Source organism: Pocillopora damicornis, chromosome 5 (assembly GCF_964200805.1).
Source record: "Pocillopora damicornis chromosome 5, jaPocDami1.2, whole genome shotgun sequence".
In the NCBI taxonomy this organism is placed as follows: Eukaryota; Metazoa; Cnidaria; class Anthozoa; order Scleractinia; family Pocilloporidae; genus Pocillopora; species Pocillopora damicornis.
Window position 1 is genome coordinate 22,905,767 of NC_142674.1, and position 24,088 is coordinate 22,929,854.

The 24,088-nt window shown below is 38.6% G+C and overlaps 4 pseudogenes across 3 annotated transcripts; all 4 read right to left on the minus strand.

Moving 5' to 3' along the window:
• Window positions 1-278: 278 nt before the first annotated feature.
• On the minus strand, window positions 279-1,596 carry LOC149046018 (uncharacterized; annotated as a pseudogene).
• Window positions 1,597-1,723: 127 nt separating this feature from the next.
• LOC149046019 (VWFA and cache domain-containing protein 1-like) lies at window positions 1,724-13,555 on the minus strand (annotated as a pseudogene). The gene is made up of 14 exons (XR_016186574.1): window positions 13,306-13,555; window positions 10,359-10,963; window positions 10,095-10,213; window positions 9,474-9,778; window positions 9,123-9,252; window positions 8,106-8,385; window positions 7,393-7,589; window positions 6,989-7,069; window positions 6,588-6,906; window positions 6,175-6,363; window positions 5,048-5,394; window positions 4,467-4,614; window positions 3,089-3,336; window positions 1,724-2,590 (listed from the first exon to the last, which is right to left on the minus strand). The product of XR_016186574.1 is annotated as a VWFA and cache domain-containing protein 1-like (transcript).
• Window positions 1,900-2,446, minus strand: LOC149046020 (uncharacterized; annotated as a pseudogene). The gene has a single exon (XR_016186492.1). The product of XR_016186492.1 is annotated as an uncharacterized LOC149046020 (transcript).
• Window positions 13,556-14,640: 1,085 nt separating the features above from the next.
• Window positions 14,641-24,014, minus strand: LOC113684857 (VWFA and cache domain-containing protein 1-like; annotated as a pseudogene). Its single transcript, XR_016186575.1, has 14 exons — window positions 23,202-24,014; window positions 21,449-22,039; window positions 20,903-21,050; window positions 20,339-20,626; window positions 19,730-19,861; window positions 18,999-19,272; window positions 18,086-18,282; window positions 17,829-17,909; window positions 17,371-17,683; window positions 16,930-17,118; window positions 16,371-16,715; window positions 16,126-16,276; window positions 15,824-16,050; window positions 14,641-15,739 (listed from the first exon to the last, which is right to left on the minus strand). The product of XR_016186575.1 is annotated as a VWFA and cache domain-containing protein 1-like (transcript).
• Between the last annotated feature and the right edge of the window lie 74 nt (window positions 24,015-24,088).

A 24,088-nucleotide genomic window follows, 5' to 3' on the forward strand; every position in this document is an offset into this window, starting at 1 on the left:
TATCTTTGGGAAACAATTTAACTAAACTCCATTTCTGATGGAAATTACTTTTAAGAATCCTCTTAATTTCTAGACTTCACAGAAAATGTTTGAGCTGTTGAGTTATAATTATTATTTTTTAATTTAGAAGATAACTGCATTTTAAAGAAAGCGACAAAACTTTTGACTCTGTAAAACATGTACATAGCGTTGAAAGTTGAATTCTATAGTAAGTGGAAAAATGCTAATTAAGATAAATAGTGACAACAAGAAAAGAGGTAAAGCATGAAAGTGTGAGAATTAAAAAGATACTTTTAGATTTACATGGTGTAATTGCTGATTCAAAGAGGGTTGTTCTCTTTGAATATGAATAGTCTCTTTTATCATAAGCTGAAAGCTGGTGGAGGCGTGATCTAAAATATGGAAGTTATCGGTAGAACACAAAGCGCGGCAATGTGGAGAATCTTTCAGATGCCTGAAAATGAGAGGCCCTGTCACTGACTTAGTGCTCTCTAACACGTGTGGAAAAATACCGGCAGAGGTTTCACCGACGTAACAGGCATTACAGCCAGCGCATACAAACTTATAAACTACACGTGAACGGAGCCCGTTAGGGACAGGGTCTTTCACACCAAACAAGTTACCGATTTTGAAGGAAGAGAAAACCAGTTTGATATCCAAGTCATTGCAATAGCGCTTGATAAAATGGCAGATCTTTTTTGAGTGATAGCAGAGAAGTGGTCTATGTAGGGTAGCTTAAAGTAGAACGTAGGTGAAATGGTAGGAAGGGAATCCCGGGGATGATGATTGTTTTGGGTCCCAGTGATGTAACGGTTTATAATCTCGATTAAATGAGCAAGGAAAATATTCTCTGTTAGAATATCAGTAAGATTGTTAATGTCCTCGTGAAACCCTAGCCAGGTGTTATTAATCTTGTAGGTCCTATCAACGAGTGTCTTAATGAGACCCACTTTGTAAGAGTACGAGGTGAAGCTGAAATAATTAGTTAGTGACCCAGTGAAAGTTTTCTTGCGGTAAATCCTAGTTAGAGAGGAACTGGGGTCATGGTTGTCAATCAGGACATCAAAAAAGGGTAATTTGTAATATAATTAACCTGCCTCTCCATAGTGAACTTGATGTTAGGGTGCCTAGAGTTGATATAGTCGAAAAATATAGTGGCATCTCGATCTGAGTTAAATAAGCAAAAAGTATCATCAACATACCGGCGATAAAATAAAATTATGGAGCCATGAAAATTTTCCAACCAAAGTTTTTCGTGATGTCCCATAAAAAGATTGGCTAAGACAGGAGAAAGGGGAGACCCCATGGCTACGCCATTTATTTGATCATAAAAAAGAACCGTTAAATATGAAATGAGTCTGGGCGGTAACTCCAATGAAGAGACTTCTAAGTTCAGATTTGTTTAACTTCATGTCGGGATTACCCTCGGAAATGCAATTGACCGCTAAGTCAATACACTCCTCAAGAGGTATGTTAGTAAAGAGACTTTCAACATCAAAAGAGACCATAAACTTACGAGATATAGATAAAGATTGGATGTCCTGAACAAAAGTAAAAGTGTCAGTAGCACAGTAATCAGTTGGAATATGAGGTGAGATGCCAGGTTGTAATTGTATGTTCCTATAGAAGATACGATGGAGCGAAATGGCGGTGTAGAGTTAGCTTCACGATCCTTATACATTTTTGGGAGGGCCGTAATTTCTTGCTGGAAGAGGGGGAGTAGTGAAGAGAGGCGAAGACCAAATTTTTATTTGAGAGTGGTTTAGGACAGAATATTAACACATTACGAGGGTTGTCTCGTTATGAGCTGAAATTGAAAACACGGGTAGATGCTCAGCTAGAGAGCGTGAAGGTTACAACTTTTTTCTAAACAATTACAGCTCTCGAAAAGTCAGGCATTGATATCCCAAGATCCCATCTTTAATTCTGAGCCGCTTACAGAATAAAACTTAAGACGATTCACGTGAAGTTATCAGCGCACAAAAATGTTTCCATGTGGGTTTTGCACGTTTCTCAACTGGTTTGGTCGATTTGTACCACAGGGATCATGAGTTGGTGAGTTCATCCTTGTGTCTCCATCAAAGTAGTAATAAGTACTTCCAGCAGTGAGGAGAGGTCCGCGACTGGGAAGACTCATAGATTTTGGTACCGTTCCAGTGCACTGATTGGAAACCTGCTTCACCAGTTTACAAGAAAGTGACCCCTTCTTCTGTGTCACTATGCTACCAGAACCTTCCTTGCATGCAATCCAGTTGTTGATGTTGCTCTTGATCAGAAATTCCTTGCCAATGCTGCGCCACAAAGAAAAGTCCATGGCCTCATACTGCGTCTCGCTCAGTGGAACTGTTTTAGACACTCGAACGTTAGCGTCGCTAGCTGACCAAGATGGGCGCGAAGTGACAGCGTTTCGGCCGGTCCAGAAGCTTCAGTAGGCAGTGAAAGTGTAACTTTAAACTCAGAAATCTAATTTAAATCAGAACCAAAAGTGCAAATACACATCCTATGGAAATTCCAACAAAGGCAGCCACCGATAAACCTTTAGATCCACGAGTTGTTGGGAGTTGGCAAATTTTGTCATTTTGCTCATCATCTGTCGAATTAATGAGAAAATTATCAAATCTTTATTATAAGGTTGTATAGAAAATGCTAAGACTATGATTAGTCGTCTCAGTCAACCAAGTACATTACCCTGATCTTTATTAGCAGCTTAACAACTGATATTGGTTAACACGACGTTCATCCACAAGGTATCGGAAGTCGAGAAATAATAGTTGTTAAGGACCTTTGCCATTTAATCATTGCTAACAAGTGAGAGATTTACCTGCCATAATCGCTTCGACTGGGTATACGTTTCCATTACACTCTAATTTAAAATTTATTCGAACATGCTCTGAGCGATCGCGATGAGTGGATCTTATTTGAAACTTACATTAAAAGAAATTAATTAAAAGAGGCGACTTGTTTGGTAATTCAGCAATTATCAGCGGGAAGGTGTGGTCGGGCCGCAAGGGGAAATTCTTTTTGTTTTTAATTACGTAATCGAATCATACGGGCTACCGACAATGGATAACAATAAAAAGCTTTTTACCTCTATAAGCCGGATTTTCTGTTCCTCTGAAACATTTTTCTGAGGTGCCGCAGTAAGGTTTTGACAACGATATACCGTCTTTGTCTTTCTTGCACCAATAACAGCTTACCAGTCTATCACATGTTCTTTGCTCATCCTTCTCTCCACAATGAGGATCAAAGCATTTTTCAAGACATTTTTCACTCTTAAGAGTAGAAAATGAATCAAAATCTGCTTGTCTTGGTCCCAGTGCTGGGCAAATGGGAAGACTGAAAGTACATGGCAAAACAAATAAACAATAGCCTCTATTACATGGCAAAACAAATAAACAATAGCCTCTATTTGGCTCGAAAATATATATATGTAGGATAATTGAGGGAAATAGTAGCAAATGCTGTTGGAAAGTGCTCAATACACATGAGTGTAGAGCGAAATACGGTTTAAAATGACTAAAATTGAAATTAAATCTGTATGACGAGTGCGTAAGCACGAAACTCAGAGTTACATGGAATCATGCGTGTTTCATTTTAGTCATTTTGAACTATATGTAGGATATTTATCCGCGGTCATAACCAACGCATCAGAAATAAATTGAAGAGGAATCAAATTTCCCTTCAACTCGACCGAACCCTTCTATTTACACGCCATTGCCAGCGTTTTCTGAATAAAGTATTACGAACATAATAAATTATGAACGGTAGAACTAATTACAAGATGGAAATAACATATGAAGTAACGGAAACTCGATGAAAGGGAAATTTACCGGACGATTTTGAAATACGGCTGGCATAAGAACATACTCGCGATTGCATTAGAACTCGAGATCACACTTTTTTATTTTCATGGTCCGCGAGAAAGTCAAACTGGTATGGATGGCCGCGCGGATTAAGGCTAGGCGGGGGATTGGTTTCTACAGCGGTCGTTATCGTTTCCAAGTTACGAGCAGTTTTCCAAAACCGAAGCTTGAGCAAAACTGTGAGCTTCGATGAACAGATAACATCCATGGAAAAATATATGAGCATATTTTGGCATAAAATAGAGGTTATTGTGTTTATTATCCTTCAAATACTTTGCCACGCACGTAAAAATGAAAGAAATGTGTGCGAAAGACTAACTGTTTGCTGCTTGGGGGGTGCGTCTTCTTCTTCAGTAACAACCATAAAACCTTCTCTCTCTTTGGAATAGATTTTAAACGAAGATATCATAGTGGGCGTAGGGTTTGAAAATTGGTGATCATCACACGGGTGACAACTAGGGAATATTCGGTCACGTGATACGCTTAGATCAGTCGCGCGCGACAAAAATATTTGATAGATCATAACTAACGTGAAGAATTACGCTCGATTTAGATAGAGGGTGGATCAAATCACGAAAAAATAGGTATTTAAATAACTCCAACCTGCTATTGGGAAACTCTCCAAGACAATACCGGAAAGCAAGCTTGGAGTGACATGGACATTCACAGGAGGATGGGTTTAGACACTGTTTGCCCGAGGAACAGGTGCATTCGGCTTGTGAAGAACAGATCGAGTCTTTGACAGAAATTCCTGCGAAAAATGTAGCACAAAACTATTGTTTCTGTTTAATCTGTATCATTGGCAGCGAGAAAAAAACAGGCGCGTAGGCTCAGTTGTTCCCGCGTCAATGTAAGGGTAAAATTCAAATATACATGTGACTTAAGTAATGACCAGGAATTCAAAACTTTTAAAATGGTGATGTAGAAAAAAGGATTTGTGAAGTATTTCAGAAAATGGTAGTTCTCATGTGTCAAAAATTGAAAAGGTTTTACCCCAAAACCAAATGAGCCTGACACTTTCCAAATCTCAGCTTATTTTAGGAAAGTTCTCAGCACCAATTTCAACTACCACCCAGCCTATAGGGTAGTGGCTTATTTACATTCAATTCATGATTTAAGAAAAAGTATTTGTAAACTTGGAGAAGATTAGAGTTCTTTTTCAAATAGTTTATCTATCCACAAACCTAAATACACGTTTGTTCCTCCAATTTTTCCGAGTTGGTATCGGTTACAGCCCCCAACATTGTCGAGCGCATCGACCCCGCCATCTGGTAAAGTGACTTCATAAAATGTTTGCATCTGTAAGTCTTCCAGTTTGCGACATTCCTTTTTCTTCAAGTATCCGTTTTGGAACATGTGTAGTGCTATATGTTTCTCTTTTTCGGTTATATGCACATTCTCGACTCCACCTTCTTCTGAGGCCGAGGGGACCATAAAGTCCTCGTGCATGACCAAGAAACCAGCGTCGTTTATTATAAAGTACGAGTAGTCTTCAGTTTCTCTGCATTTGGGGTAAGCATCAGTAAGCAGCCTTTTGGATTCGAATAGACGTGAAAACTGTCGTTAACTTTTGGTTAAGAACAACATTTTAAAAACATCACAAATTTTTGCAGATCCGCCTTTGTCTACTTTAAAAATCGAGAGAACTTGATATCTTTCCTGTTCCGCCTCGTTTGTTTGGGTGGGGTGTTTTGGTTTCGAAATTTAATTGAATGTTTCCTAACGAAGACCATCTTCACCTAACTGATGTCAACAACAACTGGGCTAGCTTTGCAGATGGAACGCAACTGCTAGATAAGTTGTGTTATATAAATCTATTTAAAAAGTTAATAAAATTGGAAAAAACCAAGCTATCCGTTGTTGTGGACCAGACTTTAAAAAATTCGACTGCAAATAAATCTTCTTTTAAATGTGACGATATAATATCCGCCCAAATGGTCGAAATATCAGTCATTTTCGCCCTTTTAGGATCATCCTAACTATTTGACTCAGTTACTTCAGAGATCAAAAGCGCTGTATTTATTATAATACAGGAATACCTGCAGTAAGCAATTTAGTGTTAACAACTGAGTTTAAAACGTAAATTGACCATCATAAAGAGTAAAAAAGCTGACGTTTCGAGCGTTAGCCCTTCGTCAGCGCTCTGACGAAGGGTTAATGCTCGAAATGTCAACTTTTTTACTCTTTACGGTGGTTAATTTACGTTTTCAACTCAGTTGTAATACTAAATTACCTGCTATACTCTTCCACAGACGCAGCACCACAGTTTCTTCAGAAACTTACTCCCTTTATCTACCTGCAGTAAGCTTACCTGTAAAAATACCTCAATGGAAAATCTGCCCCCAATACACCAAGTGCTTCATCATAAGCCCGATACAAGTGATTTGATTCACCGTGAAATAAGGCACGGGCTGCAGTTATTACCTCTCCAGCCCCTCCCACATCCAAATACGGTGTTGTAAGCGTGAGTAATCCGTGATGAAGTAAGGCTGTGTTATACCTGTTATAGACACAAAAATCTCTTCAGTTAGAACACAACCTTTAGCAGATATGTCTCTGTAAAAGGAATGAGCGTATTTTACCCGAACCAGACATGGATTCGACCTCACCGAAAAAATGTTGATATGCTTCCTATTGACATTCTTTGAGTAAGAAGGATCAAACTTCATAAATAGAGCGAAAAATGATTAACCGATTGAAAATTCAAAAAATAATGCCACATACCATGGTCTCTTTCTTGGATCGTAATTTTTTGGCAAGGCTCCACCAGGGGTTTGTCTGAATACACCGTTAGCTGTACCTATGTACCTCCAGATCACGTACTGTGTGAAGTTTGTTTTACTGTGCAACCAAATATCATCCAGTTTCCAAGTAGCAGTCACCGAGTCTCGTATACCACTTCTTAGTTTGGAGTATGACTCGCTACCAGGTCGTTTCGTCATATAGTTGCCAAGTGACAGAACAGTTACATTGGTCTCCTGTGATCCTATATACGTGTACGGGTCTAAGAAGGCATCGGGGGCAAATTTCACAACGGTGGTGTCTGAAGAAAAGAGCAAATCAGTTGGATAGAATTAGCCAGGATTTGAATCTTTACCAGGCCCACCAGCTGTTTGGATATTTACCTTTAGCTGTCGTATTACCGAAATATGAGCAAAGTTTCTTCGGCGGTAACAGGTCTATTCTGTGATACGTGAATGTGTAGCCTAATGGAAAAAACAGAATAAATCTGTTTGGATCTGTTCTTTACTATAAATGTATCAATAAAGACCACTCAGACTTTGATTATTGACCGACAATAAAGTTAGTCAGTAACTTATTCGGACAGAGAGTCCAATAGGCTAGCGGAAAAACTAACAGACAGACAGGTAGTAATATAGGCACCAAGAAACAAACAGACAGAAAGACAGAATAACTCATGACCAACAGGCAGACACAGTCGGAAACACGCAATTGAGAATAAAAATTCGTAGTTAACAGTGTGTAGAATTTTGTTTATTTAACAACAAAACATTCACAACATCCATACCATGTGGGATCTGCAGAGGTCTTAACACATCATTCTTTAAAGAGGGAGGTATAACAACACAAACAGAAAATTCCGTCTCTAACACAGGATACCAGTGGTAAGTTGAATCAATAGACGTCTCAGTGACTCCATCTAAAGTAACACCTCCTTTTGGTAAATAGCGAGTGGCTTTGAATGATTTAGACCCTTTTGTGCCGCTGGTAAAGTAATGAAACCTTCGGAGTAATGATTTTGAATATCAGTTTACACCAGGAATTTAAACGTAATTTATAGGATATTGGGCGAATATAGGAGTTTGTACTCACGTCCAGTTATCTCGAGCTTCAGCGACTCCCCCTTGAGTGCACAACTTTTTCGTAAATGATGTACCGAGCGAAAGCCCTCATTAGAACGAAGGAAAGAGCTCTTTCTCAAAAGTTACGTCTGCAGCCTATTTGCTAATTTTTCTGTTATGTTTATAATAATTATTTGTAGGTATCGATTTATTAGTGTTAATTCGTAAGTTAATGTACTGAATCAATCTAAGCATATGAATTTATATGGCACTTATTAAACTCCATAGTTTCCAAAGGGATAGAAACGTAAACTGCTTTACATTTGCTTCATGCAGCATTGATATAATTGTCATATTTGATTACGAAATCTATTCTTGTTGAAATATTATAAATGGTGCTCAAAGACCTCGGTGCCAGGCAAAGCTATGAACAACATACTTTGTCATTGATTCAAAGACTTCCTTGAAGTCTGCCTCTGGTCGCTCAAGGTTCCTTATGTCCATATAAATAGGATGCCCATAAGCGTCAGCTGGTGCTGGGAGGAGTGGATGGATCAGGGTCCTTCCAGATTTAGTGATCATAAAAGTATAAGTGGTTCTTCCTTGCTTGAAATATTTGGTGAAGTCAGGCATTAGGTCTTCAATGTTAATGTCAGTTCCAGCAACACCTATGAACTTTCCATGGTTATAGCAAGCTATGGTGATAGATACCAGAAGTCCTGGAGAATAATTATCATCAGTTGATAAATAAATACATTAATGGAGAGTGTGTGGTGTCAAACCGTAAGGAAACGATATTAAACGAAGAAGAATTCAAATCGACCAAGTAGAGCATGATGAAGCTAAAATAATGCAATTCCGAATAACTCCATGAAAATTTGTAACTCAGAATGGGTGATATTTGCAAGGAAGATTAATGCATCTGGTCACACTCATCTTTTCTTTTCCTGACCTGTAATTTCAGCGAAGGAAGGCAGATGAAGACGATGAAAACAATAACAACAAACAGGAAGGACGATAACAGTTAAAGTATCATAATGCAGCAGATGAAAAGGAAGGTACTTAGTGCAAACAATGCAACGATAACAACTAAACCATAAAAGACGACTAAGAAAAACTTGGGTAAGAAATTAACACGCGAATGAGGAATATTTAGAGTAGTTCAAATTACATCTTGTTTTCAGCTTTGGGGACCGAACCAACTAAACATGTTCGTATTTTCTCAGTTTAACTTTCCGAAAGATCTACATGCTATTGTCTCAATATAGAAGTTTATTAAGTAATGGAGCCAGCCTTCTGTCTCTTCCTCCACCGCGAAGGATTCAGAACACAGACCTACCATTTGAACTAGAGATAACAAGAAAGGCTTTGTAGTATTGTGAGCCATGAAAAACATTCAAATCTCTAAATCTATTGTTCACCATTACCAATTCTAAGGCCTATTACTATGCCTAACCTGTTCCCCAAGCATCAACATACGGAACAGAGACAATTGGTTGACTAAACTGTTCAGCAAACAAGTCATAATAAGTAGCCATTTTACTTCTCAGCGTTCTGATGTCTTCTATGTAGGTGTAACTTCCACGCTAAGGGGAAAGTAAACGAGACTGTTATTTAAATACATTAACGTGATTAAATGATTACACAGCACACAGAGAGGCTGAAGAAATTTTGGCCTAAACTCTCTCGCTCTTGAGATCTTCATATTGCGCACCTGTTTATTGCATTCCCTTTGGTACGGATCTGACAAGAGTAAACTTCACTAAATGTATTATTAAATACTAGAAATGTAGTTTTTTTTTATTACCGCTACGTCTCCAACAGATGTATTTGCCGCAACACCATATTTTGTCCCGTTTTGGTTGGCAATGTGGATCAGAATGTCTTCTTGGTTTTTATTGAATCCATATGTTAGAATGATGACGGAGTTGTTAAGCTCCACATTCCTGTCTCTTATTGTGACAAATGAATCTTTGATTTCGGTTTCGTCCGTTGGAGCTCCATCTGTGAGAAATATGATGACCCTTTTCCTTTTTTTTCCCGAGCCTCTGGCTACTGATCCTTGCAGTAGGTCGAACGCTTTCTCAAAGGCTGGTTTAAACTTCGTATACCCTGGAAAGCAACAAAAGTACGATTGAAGACTGATTATGTAAAACGTCCGTGAGAGAGTGAGTCAAAGAAGTGATGCGAGGGCTTTTTGAAGATTCTAAACCATTATCTTTTGAACTCCGAGACCTGAGAAGTGAACTCACAGAGTGAAAAACGTTTTAAGTTTTGAGCTTTGTCCTTTGATGACTGCATGTACGCAAGAACCCAGAACTCTATCGTCTAGTTTCCCAGAAAATAGTTCCAAATGACTTTTTATCTTTCGTTCTTTAGCCTTAAAGGCTGGTAAATAAGTTCTTAGTCAATCGACAAAAATTCTTACCATTGGAGGCTGCCAGATTTGTCACAAAGTACTTCATGTTTCTTACATTTGGAGGTATTGCAAGAGCGAGTTGTTTACTGTAGCAGTTTTCACTGTTTGGTCACGTGGTACCCTCACCTCTCGAAAAACAACCACTATTTCACAACTGTCTCCATCATTGTTATTCTGGCCTTGAGAGGATTACCTGCTCACCGTAAGTGGGGAAATAAATAAAAAAACTCTCTCTATGGATGAGCCTAACCCTAAACCCAGCCTTTCAAGAACAATGTAGTGGCAACTAGCTTAGCAACCTGGTCTTTGGGGTTCAATGTATCCAGCACGGTTTTTGCAGCTTCTTTGGCTTTATCTAGTTTGTCTCCGACCATAGAATAGCTTGTATCAATCACAAGCACCACATCTTTAGCTTCAGGCGTAGCAGTCTCCACATAAAATGGTCTGAAGCGAGGGTCATAACCGTCACACTTTACGGTGTCGTCATACGCTGGAAAGTTTGTCATGACACCCTGTTCTGATCCAAAATACTGCCACTTGACAGAAGGATATTCATCTGAGATGGCTTTCATTTCTTTCAAAATCGTCCTGTCTAGATGTATTGGATTTTTTGGAGCAGTTCCAGCGATCTTCAAACACATACTGTTAAGATTTACTTTAGAGCGGAACCTCACATCATACTTTAGTGTAGATTTGTCGAATTTACAGCACTCTGGAAAGGGTTCCTCTGTCGTGCCGTAAGCATGTTCGACAGCTTTTTTGAGCCGCTCTGCGATAGTAAATCTTGTCTTGAAGATATCCCTGAGTTCATTTGCCAGAGGAACGATATTGGTTCCTTGCAATTCTCGTTCGTAGTATTTGAGGCTATCAAAATACTCCTATGAAACAAAAGAAAAGAGTTAGACATATTTTTTCCTCGGCAAAGTTTCGAGCTTCAGAACGTCTTGGTTAATAAGCACAGTCAGGTCAATTTGGGTGATTTGCGACACATAGCGCTTGCGGCGACCAAAAATCTAATTCCAAGCGGAGCCGCTCCAAGACGCGGTTGACGAGGTGTTAGGGGGCTATTTTACAGATCGATATTGAAATAGACCAAAGTTGACGGATCTTAATCTTGCAATAAATCAATCAATCAATCGAACGAACGAACGATCGGTCGTAAACTGAAACAATAATGCAACGAAGTTCTTTAAATCTGATGAAATGTTGCGAAATACATAAACAAAATTTCATGTAAAAAGCTGGGCCTTAACGCCGATAACGAGATTAAAATGATGATAACTAATACAAACTACGCTAAAGTACCAAAAAATACAAGAATTTGGTGGCTGATTAACAGCCTATCGTTCTTATATAAATGGTAGGCGTTCACTGGCATCTGAAACAATTCTGGCCTTTAAATCTCAAATCAATTGAAAATAATTCATATATTTTCGCCCAATGCTGAAAAAATAAACCTAAGATCCGATTACATAAACAAATAGAAACGTAAACAAACGGATTAACATTGTAGCTAGGTTCGTATCCAGGATGATAGAAATAATTAAACTCATCAATAACTAATTCATTAAAAATGAGCCTTCTGGCTAGTGTCCTTAACACTATTGCCGAAGTCGTATTTTCTCATTCACTTCAAGAGGGTATAAGGAACATTTTGTGGCATGGCTTTCATTTCAACCCCCGTCATTCTTTGAGCTTGGTCATGTTTAAGTGCATTTAGAGCTTTGCATACTTCCCTAAATGCATTGCCATCTTAATGACAGTATTCACAATACAATACCTGTACAAACATCCTGGTGGTAAGATGTTTTTTGTTTTTGTTTTTTTTTGCATCTAATCGTCGCTCGTCGCGGTTGTGAATTAAACTCATCACACTATTTGCTATTTCGTGACGATTTGATGTTGACATTTGGCTATATAATTGCGAATTTGGCAATAATGGAACAAAATTAATGCAAGAGTTGAGTTGAATTAATTCAGCGATTCATCAATGACTTGAAATGGCGTTAAGTTCTACTTGCGTATTAATTAATTAAATGACGAATGGAAATAAATCTACCCAGCGATACATAATTTCCAGTTTGGAGCACCGGTTGAGGCGCTTTCTCAGGCGATTTCGAATTTGCTTTTTCTTAACATCTGTAATGCAAGAATAATCTCTGCAAAGCGCGAGCAACATATTTTTTAAGTCGTCAACATTTTAAAGCCTCATCACTATCTGTTTTGCTATCGCGTGAATTAAAAAGTCGTTAACATCAGACAGCTATGAAGAGGCGTATTCATAATGAGCCAAACAAACACTTTGCTAAAGGATGACATGATAATTTCGAAAGAGTAAATATTATCAGTTTTCGGCTTCGAAAGTCGACTCGTTCACAAAAGGTAGCTGATTCTCAGAGTTAGATATTTGTTAGAGCTCGGTTATCAATTTATCTTCAAAGTTATGTTAAATTGTGAGTAGAATTAATTCTGCCTGCGGGGTGCTCTTAAATGTGATAAATATACTATGCAAAGTGGACAACTACTCACAACTTTATGTGGCCTTTTTACTTTCGCTTTGAAGACATAAAATTTAGTGGATTTCTTTTACTGAAAGCACCATGTACTTAGTTGGACAAGTTTTAGTGTTGGATCGAATATAGACATCGATTGAATGCAAACAGTTAACAGGAAGGAAGAAATCAATCAACTGCAGCTTTAATCAACAGCACGTTTGTAGATCTCGTGACCTGGTTTCAATCTGAAATCTTGATGTTCCTAACTATATCTCATAACTTAGCATAATTAGGTCTTTCGGTGTGATTATTTTTACAGAAAAATTGGCGTTTGGGTATTTTTTCACTTTGTTTTACTGTCGGATTGATAAACAAATATGAACTGTATGAACGGACTACCACAAAATCTGCACGAGTCAAGTTTTACTAGCTTTGCGAGCGTAATATTTTAAATCATGACGACTTCGTGGTTGTAAGATACGAAAGAAAAAGGGATTTGAGATGAATCATTTCCTCGACGCACAGCCTCACAAGAGCTTCACCAAATTCAGCTCGGTTAAAGGTTTTTCACTTACTGATATTGCTTCACTCGATATTCTTGTTATCCCGTACTGTTTTCCGTTTCATCTATTATGAAAGTAGTTTTTTTTTTTTTGCATTAATCAGTATTCACTTTCGTAACTCGTTGATTTAACAACGGCGAAGTTATGTTTTGTTACACGTACCTGCGTCTCGTCAACACCGAGGCCCTCCTTCGCAAAGGTTTGTAGCTTTTGTCCTATGAAAGAGGGTTCGATTAAAAGACTTGCATAAGCTTTGGATGAGAACGACAAGAACGTAAGGAATATCAGCACAATTTGACGTCTAATTAGACCGCGAGCGCTGTGGACAGAAACCATTTTGAGATTCCCTTCCTCATGTACGGAAGTTCCTTTTTAATGTTCGGCAAATAATTCTGCGAAACTATTTATGCGTTAGCAATTTGCATCTGAATGGAAGCATTATGAAGGGCATGTTAATTGAGCGACTATTTTGAACACTCTTAAGGCGTTTTGAAACCGCAGCAGGAAATTAGTGTAATGGTATTCTCTAACAAAACCCTCATACAGGAGCGAAACGGAAAAAACTCCTCTCGTACGGGTTGAAAACCGAGGTTGAATGTACAACAAACGTAACCGTGAGCTTATCTATTGTAGCGCAGAATCTTAACCCATCTCTTTGGTTTCTTTTCATTCTGAGCCTGTCCGACAACTGACGGCACTGCGCTCACTTACTCAAGCGTATTAAGGCTTGGCTACCTAATTAAATGTGCATAATTTGTAAATGCTATTTTAATTGTTTTCATGCTCGCAACGATAAATCAAACTGATTTATAAATTTTTCTCCATAGAAAAAACAGGTTCCTCGTGATTTCAAATGTCATATGACATTGCCTTTTCAGTGACATCACAAAACACGTTTCCTCACACGGAGTAAATTTGCAAACCTTAATCCCAGAGTTTTTTGAGACTTGTATGCTACAAAGACTGCGTAATGAATCTCTCCTGATTATGACAGTCGAGTGCTATAAGTCCGTTTCCAACATGCTTTGTTTGCAGTGATGTTACTGACTGCAAGACTCAAATGTCGTAAGTCTTCAGAGGTTGGTAAATTTCGCTTCTCCGATACAGTTAAGTCGTTCTCTTTGGTCAAATGTTATGAGTAAGTCGTCTGTAAGGCGTCGCTCTCTGAATGATCGTGGCTCTTCTAAAACGTGATCTATCGATCGATCGAGTTCCCTTATTATTTTCCCGTTAATTTGAGCATCACATGGGGCAATTGGAAGGATCCTGGCGAACATAGAGAAAGAAAGCTTGGCTTATTTCGAGTTAGGCATCTTTTTTGGATACACCATGTGTAACTGCTATATTCTAGACTGAAAACTCGAACTGGTTTTATTTTTTTCCAAACGAGACAGGATATGGAACTAAAGTTAGACCTTAAGGAATGAAAGTCGTTCACAACAAATATCATTTAAGGAAACATGGGTTAGGAATGTACAGACTAAACAGAATTGACCGATTGCATTTTTATCTTATCTTTGTGTCTTTACAGTAAGCGACATTGTTACTCTTGGTTATCGATCAATGCTACCGTTACATCTGTTGTTTACATTAAGTTGGTCACCTAGGGATATCAATTTTTCTATTTCCAACACAGTTTATTTATTATGCTAATAGTCGATGAGAGCTTGGATTTTAAATCCTAAACATTGATTGTATTTACAGGCCTCGTTTGCACTTCGAAAATATGCTACGAAAAGAAAATACTTCCCTATTTTTCCCTCACCTATAAGAGTCCCTTGGAGTTGTTTTTAGCTCTCATTTTCATATTTGAAACAAGATATCCTTGAAATATGAGATAGCATAGATATTATATTGCTTAGTAAATGACTCCTCTCTTGGAGATGACTTTGTCAATGGACGCTGTTGATAAAGGGAAATTTTTCTGACCAGAATTACAAAATATGGAGAATTAACCTTGCAGTAAGAGAAATGCGAAGCGTTTATTTTATAAATCGTAGTAGCTTGTGCCTCAAACAGGTTCAATGCGATAAGGCTCGGCTAAAATTATTTAAGCATATGATATAATATTTATAACACCTTATTAGATTAATAGCAGGATCTGTGTAAAAATAGGGGAGGCCGCACCGTTACATATATGTCACCGGATCATCCTTTCGTTTACGAACCACTTCCGGTAGAGTGAAAGGATTATCAAGTTCTACTTAATGTAAACCCTTATGATAATGTCCATAGGGTGGTGCAGAAGCGTTAGGAAAAGATGGCGTTATCTGATCATAACTGGGAGGTGGCGGTATATTTACACTTGCGCTATTCTCAGGAAAATGAAACTTAGGTCTGTATGGGTATCCTGGTGGACGGGTGATAAACGGCAGTGCGTTGCGTTCCACCGCTGGAGCCGGGGCTAAGAATGTAATCGGTTTTGGAAAATATTTTCTGTTACATTTAACAAAGATGAAAGTAAGCACAATAATGACAGCGATGGACCCCAGAACAATACCAACAATGGCACCTGCCGAGAGACCACCCTTATCGTCGTCATCTTCTGGATTGGTGGGGTTGGTTGGAATATTACCGCTTCCTGGGGCTCTCGTGCCTGCAGAATAAACAATTAAGAACATATATCAGTTGATGCACACTTCAGGAAAAAGTGTCTTCGAATAAACAGTTTAAGATCTACCTTGTGTGCCACCATAGCAGGTATTGATATCTGCGCAGTAATTCTTGGAAAGAGGAGTATTGAACTTATCTCTGACGCACCAATAGCAGCCCACGACTCCGTCACATGACTTTGAATCAGGCTTCTTGTCACATTGTGGGTCGAAACATTTCCCTAAGCCATTTACTGAAGGATCATTTACTCGCTCAGAGAGAACAACAGTCGCTGGCACGGGACAAATGGAAATACTGCAAGAAAATAAAGCTGGTAAGCTTACATACGAAACCCGGTGCTATCAACTTTTCACAACATGATAAGCTTACTTGCTGGGAGGAAATTCACTCCTACAGTAATGGAATTCAAGTCGTGAGGAACAAGGGCATTCGCAACTCAATCCCTTCACGCTGGAACATTCTTTGTTACTGGAGCAGCTGCAAGTCTTAGATGAACACGAGCCATCCCTTGATATGATTCCTGTTGATGTAAAAGAGAAAAGAGACGTCCTCAGTGTAAATTGAATGTATTTTTTATTGTAAAACACCTGTCAGATTCTTTCCATCTCTCTTACCCAAAAAAGCATTACTTCCACCAACTTTCAAGAGCTGATACTTCTTGCAACGTTGTCCATTCTCAAGAGTACTCACTCCTTGAAATGGAAGCTTTAGCTCGTAAAAGCTCTGCAACCCGATTTTCTCCAAATTTCGACATTCCTTCTTCACCAGATAACCTTTTTGTATCAGATCTTAATTCGGAGATGTCTTGTTCTTTTTCTGTGATGTGAACATACTCCAGAGTTTTAGCTGTTATATCTGGCTGTAGGAAATCATTGTGCATGATTAGGAATCCAGCTCTGTCCAAAACAAAACAATCATAGCTGCTCTCCTCACACTTTGGGTATGTATCTGTTAGGAGTCTGAAACAAAAGTATTTAGTTATTATTAAGGCAAAAACTAGAATAAGACAACCTCGGTTTAAACGGTATTAGCCCGGAAAGGAAGTCAACTCAGTACTTTAAGTATCTATGGTTGGAATACTAATAGAATGACCTGTTTTCACAAAGTAAAATAGACACAAAGATATCATAGCTATGTAATAGAAGTGCGGTCTAAAAATTATGATACGCTTACTTTTGGAAGTATGATAGGGGAAAATCTGCGCCCATGACTCCAATAACCTGATCACTTATACTATGCTGGCTGTTTGTCTCACCGCGGTAGAGGGTGTGGGCTGCAGTTATCACCACTCCTGCACCGAAGGCGTCTATATAGGGCGTGGAGAGGGCAACTGACCCCGTATTGCTGAGAGCGGTGTGATACCTAAAAAATGACAAAAGATGAAATGATAATATGACATATCATATGGTTACTAAAGCTTAATCGCCCAATGGGATCGGAATGTGGGACTTTCGGGTGGATTATCATACATTTCTGTTTGTGAACTAATGATGTCTACACAGAGGATGGAAGACAAATCTTGGTTGACTCCAAAGACACTTTTTAAAGTTAAAAGACGATGGAAGAATGTGAAACATACTCCCAATGTAAATTTTACAACCATATACTACTTACCATGGTCTTTTCCTCGGATCGTAAGATTTGGCCAGCAAAGTTCCAGGTGTCATTCTAAAAACACCATTGGCTGTGCCAACATATCTCCAGACAAGATATTTAGTGTACTCCGTCTTTTCTCGAAACCAAATATCTTCTACCTTCTTGGTAGCTATGACTGTACTACGTATGCCAGTTTTAAATCCGGGGTTGATTGCTCTTGCACTTTTCATAAATCTTTCGTAAGCGTTCACTTTAGATACTGACTCATCCAATCCAAGGTATTTGTATGGATCTGTAAAGGCTTCGGCACTAAACTTTACCAAAGTTGAATCTGTGACAATAATAAAAGTTGTGATATTGCTCTATAATATGATGCAACAGTTAAGTGTTGCGATATCTTTTAAAAATCATTGAGCATAAATAGCAATGACGACGACAACAGTTCATGGATGTGGAAGGGCGGGGGGCTTACAAACCTTTTGCTGCATATCTTGAAAAGTGAACGCATGGCGAATCCGGCTTCACCAAGTCCAAGCGATGGTATAAGAATTCAAAATCTGCGTAGAAAAGCGCGCAACATTTAAAGGTACAACAAACATGTACGTGAGGGAATTCAATCACAAAATAAAGTTGCATTTTAAGGATCTATAAGGTCAGTCGTTATCGAAGAGACATAAAGTCGGTCAATATCTTTCTGATAATTTGCATCTTTTCCAATGATGTTTTGGTTTACCGGAAGGAATAGTCTGAGTGTCCTGTGTTTCATCCTTATCGCCATCTTTAACCACAATCGTAACAGTAAAATTAGTGTGCTGAACTGGTTCCCAGGAATAGGTCGACCGATAAGTTGCAACTGTTACTCCTTCCTCCACTTGTCCACCACGAGCCAGGAAACGTTTTGATGGAAATGTTTTACGTCCAGATTTACCACTTGGAAAAGAAAAAATAAAATCATTCAATTTTCTTATGTTCAACTTGTTAATGGTTGTTTCGTCTGAACTATATGAGATCTTTGTTTCTAAAACAAAAGAAATCGAATTCAAATTTAGAGCAAAATATTTTTTTGTCTTGTCGCGAACGTGGGACAAAGAAAAAATTCTGAGTCCCCATGAGGAATCGAACTTCAGACCTGCGGATTCCGAAAAAAAACATCTTTGTCTATTTCTTTACCGAGCTCAAAACTTACCTTCTCTCGTAGTTATATCTACAACCGTTACGCTTTCGACATTGCTGATCCAAACAGTAGTCAGGACGCGTGTCATATGAACTTCATAATAGACCTCGCTCACCGTAGAGTCTCTGTAGCTCAGTAGTTAGAGCATCGGAGCACAGAATCCGAAGGTTTCTCTAAAGGAACTCAGAATTTTTTCTTTGTCCTACGCTCGTGAGAAGACGAAAAAACATCTTTCTCTATTTCTTTACCGAGCTCAAACCAACTCAAACCGTACCATCCCTCGTATTTCTATCTACATCTCTTTTTTTATCGTTGTTTTGAATTGATTCAGAAGAAATACATCGAAACTAGTTTCCATTTTCCTTTCCCCAATGAAAACAACAACAAATTCCTTATTCTTAGCTGCCTTTCTCGTTCATAGCGAAGCTACGATGGGCTTTGGCCCTAGCAATTACTTCGAAGAGTCCATTACCTTTTGATTGATAGAAACACTGAGGTAAACTCGGGTTCAGGTTCTAAAGCTGTTATATCCATGAAAATGGGGTCACCGAATGCATCTGAAGGGGCTAGTAAAAGAGGGTGCATCATGGTCCTCCCAGAACTGTCCACCATGAAAGCGTAGCTTGATTGGCCTCTCTGAAAGTATGTGATTTCCGATAGAAGGTCTTCCATGCTAATATCAGTACCAACAACACCGATGAATTTCCCTTGGTAATAGCATGGGAGTGTTATGGAAGTTAACAGACCTGTCGAGATAGATATACAAGTTCAATGGTTAACTAGTCCCACACACTCCTCTACATGCATGGTCTTGGACGACTTTGCTGTAATGATCTTAGTGTTCATTTTGTCTCGCAGAAAATGATTCCCACCAAGTGAGCTTTGAGAGAGGAATTTTGATTTCTTGAGCTGAAGGAGAATCGAAATGAACAAAGGGTAGCAGGGCTGAGCAAGTCCAAGAAACAAGTGATTAAAAAAAATAGAGAACTAGGTTAAAAACCGTAACCAGAAAAGGCTGACTAAATCATCTCGAGACCATTTTTGCGGCACTAGTCGACCACATCAAACCTCTTGATCGGCTTGTATCCTCACGATTACACATTTAATTAATAATAGCCCTTCATTAATTATTGTACAAGTTTAACATACCAAAAACAGCTGTAACTCGTTATTTTATCTGCTACTATTACACCGGACTCTTACCCGTGCCAAAAGCATCAATGTAAGGAATGGATATGATTGGTGCATCGCGCACTAAGTTTTCAGAGAAGAAATCGTAATACGTTGCCAAGTCTCTTCGCAAATTTTCTGTGTTTCCCACGTAAGTAAATTTCCCTGCCGATAATAAAAAGAAAGTAGTGAGAAGTTTAACTTCAGCCCTCTGTGAATGACCAAGGAGGTCTTCCAAAGGGCAACTGATACACTAAGCTCCCATATGTCTACAGAGTTGTTCTTGAGTACGAGTAATCAATACTGTTTTGATCCCTTGCCCCAAGCTAAGCTCATTTATCTTGTTATTGAACAGGATGCGATGTCTTCACATTTCCTATTAGCTTAGAAGCTTCTAAACTGATGGATAAATAATGAGAATGCTGAGGATTTCCTGTAAAAGGGCTGGCTATGGAAATCAAGACGGCCTGCATAGCTCTGGTCAGGTATGTCGGCCCTCCTGTGACAGTAAAAGTGAAACGTCACCACGGCTAAAATCTCTCGATTACCAAATTGGAAGGTTTAAAGTTCGGATCTTTATGGGTAGCCTGGATTTTTCTTCATCCTGCGCTATTGACAGGGCCGTGAATACGGTGGTTGTACTTACAGTAACGTCAGAGGTTTGCGATACTCCATATCGTCCACCATCTTGATTAGCAATATCTTGAAGGATTTGTAAGTCCTGTTCCATCCCGTACGTCATTATTACCACCTTGTTATTAAGCTCTGCGTTCTTTGTTTGTATTGTTTGCATGATTTCCGTTGGTTCGTCGGTTGGTTTACCATCCGTTAGAAAGATTATGACTTTCGTCCTTGAGGTTTCTCTTCCAGAAGAGGAACCTTTCAGCAGATTGAAGGCTGAGCGGAAAGCTTTGGAGTATTGAGTTTCTCCTGAATTAAAAAAACCAAAAAAAACCCACAGGATTATGGTTATCATAAGTTCATGAAGAGCCTTAGAAGCTGTTTTGGACTTTACACATAGATGAGAAAGGCTGCAAACTACTGAATTGACTCAGATCAAGCTAAATTTGGCATAATTCAACATTGTACCTACAAAACTTAAAACTCTCATTTTGTCGACTTTGTTTTGATAATCAGTAAACATGTCATGAAGGTCACATTCAGGGACTGCTGATGACATGGAAAAGAACGCTAGTTGATTTTTACCTCCAGCAGACAGTGAATCAACATAGCTGTCCATGTATTTTACATTGATTGGTGTGGCATCTGCTAAACGTTCGCTGTGGCAGTCACGCCCATCACCTCTGTACCCTGTTGGTGTGGCTGCTTTATCACTGAAGCTTACTATTCCGATCTATGATAAAGAAGGGAAAATAATATTTTCTCCAAAGCATTTTATAAGTTAGTGAGTGAACGATTCCTGAGGTCAGGCGGTGGTAAGTAGTTAGGTCAATCGTTAAGTCAGCTACCTCGCTAACATGCAAACATAGCGTTTGCAAATCACCGTGTTTTAGTTGTTGACAACTCAGTCGATAGTTAAGCGAATCAATTGATCATTCATTTAAGTCCTTTATTCAACGCTTTAGTATATGCTGTGTGAAAGATCGCTTCTCAATTATATTAGGGTTAAAGGAGAAGGGAATCTAATAATGTGTAAAACATTTTTTCCTTTTATTTCCGTTGTGAAATAGGATTATCAAACGATTGCAGAATGCTTTACACTCATACAAACAAACTTTTCTTCATACTCACCCTGTCCCTGGGATTCGTTGTACTCAGAAAAGTTTTAGCAGCTTCCTTAGCGATCCTTAGCCGGCTTCCTTTCATCGATCCACTGGTGTCGAGAACAAGAACAACATCCTTTGGCTTCGGCGTGGCCGTTTCCACGTAAAATGGCCTGAAACGAGGATCATAAGATCTGCAATCTTCCGTATCCTCAAATGCAGGGTAATTAGCCAACGTGCCTTCTTCTGATGCAAAATATTGCCACTTGATGAAAGGATTATCTTGCAAAATACTTTTGATCTCCTCCACGACTGAATTGGCGACATGTTTAGGTGATGGGGGAGCATTTTGGGATACTTTTACGCACGCACTTGATATGTCGAGTCGTTTGCGAAATCTGGAGTCATATTCTACATTTTCAGATGAACTTGACACTCGACAGCATTCTGTCGGGATTGATGAGGGAGGTGTGGGCCAGGAGGACTCAACAGCTGTTTTAAGCCTTTGTACAACGTGAAACCTGTCTCTGAATTTGTTTGAGACACTTGCTACCAGATTGGGGATAAGTTGACTGCCATCCACGACTGTCTCTGTAAACTTTAACCTGTCAAAATGCTCCTAGATAATAAATAATCAAGATTTACAAGACGAAATAGATAAAAGAAGAGATAAACTAGGATTTTTAAAAGAAGCCAACAACTGATGTGACGACTCTTTTCATGTCACCGGTGTACTGTCAGTTGAACTGGTACGTTTAAACTGAGATTGAGATGGCTGGAGGAAGAAACAGAGTCAAAAGATGAGACTTTGAGACTGGGATTAAGCAAGAAGGACTTAAACGGGTATGGAGATGAAAATTATTTATTCTTTGCTTATAGTTACTGTGAGACATAATCATATTTTAAGGATTTTGTTTCATCGTTCGCTTTTCCCTTTTCATTATTTCATTTTAATTCTTGAGTGTATTTAAGATAAAGAAAATGTAATCAAATTTCCTTCGAATCGATTATTACATTGCATTGTCATTATTTGTTGTCACGTGATATGCATCTTTATTTTTCAACAGTAATTTTACTTTCGTTCAGCATTGTTTCTGTTTTGTCGACCTACAAATGAATCATATTTCATTGTCTGAATGTCAGTTTGAGTACTTTGTTAATGCGGAAAAGCTTTTCCTTTTACCAAAAATATGACTGTATGATCAAATTAAAGAAGAGTCATCTTTTCATTCTTGAAAACAATATCGCCTGAAAATTAGTTATCTGTCTAAATGTAAAAATTGGGCTCAGATTACTGATAACTCAGTAAAATATTAAATAACCATGTAATCCTTGTGTCACACTGCAAGTTTACTGAACAGAGTGCTGTCAAGAACTCGACGCCACAGCTTCCCTGTCAATGTTTGATACCTTTATGATTGCACAGTGTTTATTGAGTGGAGCAAAGGAAATCTGTGGCAACGGTGACCGGTCGTAGGTTTTGTATACGTACTCCTCTCTAGTTGCACCTCTAAAAATTATGTGTAGCTCATTGGAGCTGGATCGGGGAGCATGAAACTGTATGAAAACTATGATCTATTTGTATCAACACTTCTTAAAATGAATAGTTAAATTATTTAGCAGCAGAAATAACACGAAATTTTGTTGGTGAGCAATAAAGCATTGCAGGACGTAAACATTTACACGATCTTTTCTTGTGCAAAATATTACACCAATATTTCTGATACACACAGGAATTGGAAGGACTTCACGTTTATCCAAACTATGAATCTTGATCTTACCTGCCAATCAGAGACGCCAAGTCCGTCTGTGGCTAGTTTGGTTAGTGTTTGACTGAAAAGTCTTGGATCTAGTAAATCTGCTGTGCAACACGGACAAAACGTCATCAAAAAAAGCATTACAGCGACCGAATTCCCATCTCCACGAAGGAACGACGAAGACACCATGTTTTTGTGATGACAGTCGTACTCAGCACTGTCCTCTTGTCGTGTTTCAACTCGTTTTAAGGGGATACTGCTTATGTTGAACCCCCACGCTTTTTCCTGGCTAGTATTTTTTCGATCTTAACGAATGACGTTAATTACCTGATCTCAATATTTCCATTTCGTGATTGTAGCCACAAGAATTTGCATTTCTATTTAAAGTCATTTAACTGCGAAATTTTTTTATATTGTTTTTCTTTCAATTGAACTACCGTTGTATGTTATGTTTCTTTTCAAGAAGTTCGCATTTTTGCGTGAGGTTTTGTAAGAATTATGTAACGCCCGTAGCATTTTATTTCTCACCAGTAGAAACGTTGTCTTCGTTAGATAATTTTCACTGCTAGTTGCACTAAGTAAGTCGTTTCGTTAGTTTTTGCCGTGTTACTTTTGTCTAAGAGTTTTACTGCCGGACCTGATTACGCCAGAAATGTTAAGTTTGTTTCTATTTCACGTGGCTCTGTCGTTACTCTTGATGTTGCTATATTTGTACTTGGATATTTGTACTAATTACTTACTTTCAGTCGAATCACGTTTACACATGTACACATCTCTACATCCAAATAGTTGTCTATCTAAGATTTAGATTAATCGTGCATTCAGGAAGTATTTAGCTACAGTGATTATGAACACACAGAAGTTATGTTATTACATATTCGATCACGTCAGATAGGTTGCGCAAACAACTC